Source organism: Herpailurus yagouaroundi, unplaced genomic scaffold (assembly GCF_014898765.1).
Source record: "Herpailurus yagouaroundi ecotype Mexico unplaced genomic scaffold, PumYag 409, whole genome shotgun sequence".
Classification (NCBI taxonomy): Eukaryota; Metazoa; Chordata; class Mammalia; order Carnivora; family Felidae; genus Herpailurus; species Herpailurus yagouaroundi.
The window spans coordinates 4,246-11,112 of NW_024412626.1; the positions used below are offsets into that span (position 1 = coordinate 4,246).

At 39.3% G+C, this 6,867-nt stretch overlaps 1 pseudogene; it reads left to right on the top strand.

Moving 5' to 3' along the window:
* The first annotated feature begins 1,773 nt into the window (after nucleotides 1-1,773).
* On the top strand, nucleotides 1,774-2,713 carry LOC121022456 (olfactory receptor 7A17-like; annotated as a pseudogene).
* The last annotated feature ends 4,154 nt before the right edge of the window (nucleotides 2,714-6,867 follow it).

A 6,867-nucleotide genomic window follows, 5' to 3' on the forward strand; every position in this document is an offset into this window, starting at 1 on the left:
GCCACTCAACCATTCGTTCTTTCCACAAACATTTATTGAGAAATTACTGCATGGTAGGAACTAACATATTCTGGGAATAAAGAAATTAATAAGGTATTGTTTCTTCTCCCAAGGTGCTCCTGATCTAAACAGAAGAAGAAACATAGAAATAAGTAAATGCAATCTCTGATATGGTATTCCAATTCTGGTGAAGTGGGTCCTAAAATAGTAGACTTTTCCTGAGGAGATTAGTGAAGGCTTCACAGTCAAGGTTTTAAATGTACAGAGCTTTGGGGCATCTGGGTGGCTCAGTCGATTAAGCATCCAACTTGAGCTCAAGGTCATGATCTCACCTTTTGTGGGATCGAGCCCCACGTTGGGCTCTGTGCTGACAGCCCAGAGCCTGGAGCCTGCTTTGGATTCTGTGTCTCCCTGTCTCTCTGCCCCTTGATGAAGGCCTTGATGAAGCTGGAGAATTGAGTCCCTAAGTCTTCTTTGCCAGTGGAAGCTGCCTATCTACCCCAATGGGTTTGGCCTCCCCACGCCTAGTGATAGGGTCACCCGTCGCCCCAGTGGTAGTGGCCTCCATACCCACAGTGGTGTCACCTCTCCACTTCAGTCTGAGGGGTTAACCCTGCTCTGCCTGAGGAAACGAATGCCTCCCCACCAGGCAGTTGCCACCCAAGACAATGCCAAATCTCCTCATGTCCCACCCTTAACACTCCTCTTTGCTTCTACATCCATAACTAGACTCATTTGCCAGCAGGCCCCTAAGGATAAGGTGCAGTGTGATCTGTGAGAAAGTGTTCTACACTCCAGAAGAACGACTTGAGTTTTCTAATTTATACAGACAGAAATCCAGGGAACATGTGTGGGAAGGGATAGATTCAGAGTGTGGGCTAGTGTGGGAAAGAACATAAAGTTGGAACGGGCTGAATGTATTGATATGGGCTCACTAAGCAGAGATTCTGCGTTTAATGTTGCAGCCTGGGAACTTACAGTTTGTTTGGTGGAACCCGGACCACAGGTAGCCCACAGTGAGTGAGTTGGAAATGCCAGACCTGCCTTGGTTTAATGTAGAGTTGTGGATTTAGAGGCTTAGGGAGATTGGAATGTGAGAATGGGTTTATCAGGTTAGACCTACTCACCCACGCTGGAAGAGTCCAGAGGACATACCTTGCACAATGACTATGAGAAATGGATTGTGAGGGGAGCCACAATATCCTTGATGAGCTCTGGGATTGCTGTTCTCTGTAGGCTAGATCTTACAGTGGAAACTTCAGCCACCGTGTTGGAAAACTTAAATGAAGTGGGAGTAATTGGGTCCTGGGATGACAGAGGCCAAGTAGCAGCATCAACAACCAAAGGCAAAGTGCAAATGATTGCTGTAGTGGACTGGAATAGTCTGACTTACTCCAATGGTTGGTGGTGACTAGTTGACCGTGGTGCTCCTGGAAGAGAAATTAGGTAGAAAGTCTACTAAATTCTTGCTTGATCTGTTTAAGCAGAAAAGTTCAAGGTCAAGTAAACAAAAACTAACCTTAATCAAAAACAGTGAGTCCCAACCTCTCAATAAATGCCCAGAGCTGGTTGACAGACCTAGAACTTTTGGAATGAAAGGGGGCCAAGTCCTCTTGAGGAAGGACGCCTGTATACTGCCCTATACTTATTCCATTAATCTTTCTCCTCACCTTCCCAATCAGGACCTTCAGTGTTTTACCAGGGTAATTGTAGAGGGTAACTGCTTGAGGTTAAATCTGCATTTCTTTGTCTCTTTTCCACCGTTTCATCAGCCACATGGAATCAGAAAATCAAACATGTGTTTCAGAATTTATCCTCCTGGGTGTCTCAGAAGATGTATTACTACAGCCCCTCCTCTTTGGACTGTTTTTGTCCATGTATCTGGTCACGTTCATTGGGAACCTGCTCATCATCCTGGCCATTATCATGGACTCCCACCTCCCCACGCCCATGTACTTCTTTCTCTCCAATCTCTCTTTGGCAGACATCTGTTTCATCTCCACCACCATCCCTGAGATGCTACTGAACATCCAGACACAGTAAAGTCATTACCTATGCAGGATGCATCGCCCAGTTGTACTTTTTCATGCTTTTTGGAGATCTGGACAACTTCCTCCTGACTGTGATGGCCTATGACCGGTTTGTGGCCATCTGTCACCCCCTCCACTACACGATCATCATGAACCCCCGGCTCTGTGGCCTCCTGCTTCGGGCATCCTGGATCATGACTGCCCTGCACTCATTGTTACAGAGCTTAATGGTTTTGCGACTCTCTTTTTGTGAAGAGTTGGAAATCCCTCATTTTTTCTGTGAACTTAATCAGCTAATCCATCTTGCTTGTTCTGATACTTTTCTCAACGATTTGGTGATGTATTTTGCTACTGGCCTTGTAGCTATTGTTCCACTCACAGGGATCCTCTTCTCTTACTCTAAGATTGTAACCTCCATTTTCAGAATTTCATCAGCTGGAGGCAAGTACAAAGCATTTTCTACATGTGGGTCTCACCTTTCAGTTGTCTCCTTGTTCTATGGCACAGGGCTTGGGGTGTATCTGAGTTCTGCTGCTGTACAAAACTCCAGGGCCAGTGCCATAGCCTCAGTCATGTACACAGTGGTCACCCCCATGCTGAACCCTTTTATCTATAGTCTAAAACACAAAGACATAAAGCAAGCCCTTAAAAAGGTCTTCAGCCAAGAAACGTTCTCTACATAGGGGTGTTATTTGTATGAAGACAGAGACTTGATCGTGAGTAACAATGCTCAAAACCCCACAGGACCTAAGTCATGATAATGTTATAAGCTCACAGAATGGTAATCTGCAGTTTATGTTATCTCAAGGGTTCAGCCTCTTTAATTTTTCATACATGATAAGTAACTGTTTCTTCTGTATTTTATTTAAAACTTTGATCTCTCATATTTTGGGAGGTCAGTGTGGGAAATAGAATCCAGTGCATGAGTTTTCAGCAGCAAATATATGTAATACAGGAGGTTTAGTACTTATAATATTATAGGAAGAGCTAGAGGAATAAATGTGTAATGCTTCCCATGCCAGATGAGAGCAGCTGCCCTCAAAGAAAATTCTGCTCTCAAAGAAAATCTACTTGACATATCAAAGGCTATATAGCAATCACTAAAGTTTGTGTGAATCCCACTTTAGAAATTGAACACATTGCAGAACAGAAGGAACTGGAGTCACCATTGGGTAAAGTCTACAATAATCCACATTCACTCTCTAAGATCTAATTTTCTTCTGCACCATCTAAAACATGAGTCTGGCACAACAGAAATGACAGCCCTTGACATTCAAGAATTATAGTGTCATTGATCTTTGGAATTTCCCCAGGGATGCGTTGCTATTCTTAACATTTTTATAGGCAAGAACACTATCAGAGGATCTATTTTGCTCCCTCTTAACGTAATGCCCCTTTCTCAGATTATAAAAGCATTGTGGGTATTTTGCCAAATTCCATCTATGACTTTTCCATCTCTTGATGTCAGAAATTAGGTCATACTAACAAGATACAGTTGTGGACCTGAAATACACTTTGTGAAACATAATGAGGCTGATACTTTATCATCACCTGACCCAGAAGTGACATCACTAATTTTGTATGCTATAGCGGTAATTTCCTATTTCAGACTCCCTACTTCACAATTTTCTGATAAATTTCCACAGGAAGGAAGGAAGGGAAAGAAAGAAAGAAATGAAAGGTAGAAAAATGCCTAATTACATTATTTGCCAATTTCTATAGTATAAATCTCTCACTTTGGCTAAGTTTAAGCTACCCATGTGACTTTTACCCAACAAAGTGGGATGAGACATGCACAGTCACACCTCATAACCCATTAGGAACCAGCTCCAGCACATAAACATCTTTGTGTAAAGTCAGGAGAAAAATAAAGAGCATTAGTCTGTTGCAGTTTTAATGTTTTCTCAAGGTGAGCTGGTCCCATCATTTGAGGGTCAATGAAAAGTCTCAGGCTTGAGCAATTGCGACTCTTCGTTCTGATGACTTAGGCCAACTTTCTTTGTATGAGAACTTGAATTTTTCTTAGTTATACAGATGGATGGGATCTTAGTAAGATGCCCATCACTTTTAATTAAGAAGGCATCAAGATCAATTGCCTATTCCAAAAAGTCCCTATGGTTCAATCAATTTTGATTAACATTTGATCCTTCTACCCATTACATTAACGATAAATTCCTCACCTCTCACTTTGAGTGACATCTGCTCGGTCTCTGTCAGTTCGGGATGTCATTCTCTCTGTTGAACCTAGGTTGAACGTGTTCCAATGTCAGCACCTCCCATGTTGTGATAAGTCCATCACGCAGAGGACAACCACTACAGAACTCTGCAGAGATGTCACACACCTCACCAATGTATTTCTCAATCTCTTGTTGATACTATGGCCTCTGACTGCTTTCTTAAGGCATTCTTGGGAGTCTGGATGTTGAATCACTGGAGATAAATCTACACAGCACTGCTTTGGTCTCATCCCATAAGTTTATGTATGTTGTGATTTATCTGAAGATCATTTCTAATTTCCCCTATGATTTCTTCCTTAGTCAATTGATTGAGTGTGCTCTGCAATTTTCACATAGTTGTGTATTTTCCAGTTTTCCTCCTTATATTGATTTCTAGTTTCATTCCCTGTGGTTGGAGAAGATACTTAGAGTAATTTCAACTTAAAAATGTACTGAGAATTGTGTTTTCAGGCCTTTTTTGGTGTCGATTTGATTTTTGTATACTGACACACTTTGACTCCCTTCTCATTTCTTTTGGCCTGTAGTTTATAGATATTTTATGTGTAGTTACCATGGGGATTACATGTAACATCCTAAGCTTGTAACAATATCATTTGAAGTGATATCAACTTGACTTCAACCATATATAAAACTCTACTCCTACACAGTTCTACCCATCATTTTATCATTATCAAAACTCACATAATTATTAAAAAATTTTAAAGTAGGAGTATTTTTATGTATTTTTTAAATTTATCTGAGGGAAAGTGAGAGAGCGAGCAAGAAAGCATGTGAGCAGGGAAGAGGATTAAAGGGAGAGAAAGAGAGAATGTACTAAGTGTGGACCCTGACTTGGGGCTCAATCCCACAATCCTGGGATCATGACCTGAGCCTAAATCAAGAATCAGATATTCAACCAACTGAGCTACCCAGGTGCCCTCATGTAATTATTTTTAAGCAGTTGTGTTGTAAGTCCTTCCACATATGGAATGTGGAGTTAAAATCTGATATTACAAAATGCTGGTTTTTGTATTTTCCCATGTATTTAACTCCAACCAAGATATTTCTGGCCTCCTGAGGCATCACGTTACTGTGTAGTGTCCTTCCATTCTGACCTGAAGCACTCCCTTTGGCTTTTTTTGTAGGGCGGGTCCAGTAGGAATCCAACTGCCTTGGCTTTTGTTTATCTGAGAATGTCTGAATTTCTCCTTCATGTTTCGTACACTTTCATGAGGTGTAGGTTCTAAGGTGACAATATTTTCTTTCAGTAATTTAAATATATTATCCCATTGGCTCTGGCCTCCAAAGTTTCTGTGGAAAAATCGGCTTACCATCTTATTGAGGATCTCATGCATGATGAGTTCTCACTTACTGAACTCAGGATTACCTCTTCTATATTTGGCTTTCAGTAGTTTGATTATGTGTCTCAGTGTGAATCTCTTTGTTTATCCTACTTTGAGTTCACTGAATTTCTTGGATATGTAGATTAATTTACTTCATCAAATTTGGGGAGTTTCAGCAATTACTTCTTCAAATAATTACTTCTTTCTTTCAATTACTTCTCTTTGCCCATTTCTCTCTTTTCTTTCTGGACTCCCTTAATGCTTGTGTTGGTTTTGGTAATGGAGTCCCCCAAGTCTCTTAGGCTCTGTTTAGTTTTTCTTATTTCTTTTTTCTTTCTGCCCCTAACACTCAATAATTTCAACTGGCCTGTCTTCAAGTTCATGAATTATTTCTGTCTGTTCAAAGCTGCTCTTTTTAAAATAGATGGTCGCTTTCTTTATTATGATGAAGATATGTTACTTTAGACCTACATTAACATTGTACTCACTGGGGAAACCATACAAGCATTCCAATAAAATCATAAACAAATCAAGCATTTAAAAAATCATCTTTATTATAGTTCCTGCTACAACATAATAAACAAGACAAATAAAGTACAAGTAATCATTATTACATTCAGATAGCTAATACTTACATGAGACTTGCTATATGTAAATGTTGTTCTAAGTGTTTTACATACAGAAAAAATTTATTTCTCTCAAAAACTGTGGGGTATTTGCAATGGAGATTACATGTTCCATATGAGGAAACCAAGGCACAGAAAGGTTAAGTAACTTCTATAGTCACACATCTAACAAGTGCTAGAGCTTAGATTTTGGAATTCTTTCCAGAAATGATCTATCATATTCAGTATCATCTCAATCAAAATTCTGGCAGGCAATTTTGTAAAAACTGTTAAGCTGATTCTAAAATGAATATTTTGAAAGATTTTGAAAGATCTAGAAAACCCAAAAACTATGGAAAAAGGAAAAACAAAGTTAGCATTTTTATACTACCTGATTTCCAAACTATTACAAATTTATAGTAATCAAGATATTGTGATATTGGCTTACAACATATAAATAAATCACTATAAGAAACAGAGAGCCCAGAAATAAACCCACACATATACAATCAAATTATTTTAAAAGGTGACATGATAAGTTAATAGGAAAATATATTCTCAACAAATAGTACTAGAATAATTGGATATCTATATGGCAAAAAATAAACATTGATGCCAATTTATACTATAGTCAAAAATTAATTTTAAATGGATTATAGACCTAAACATAAAA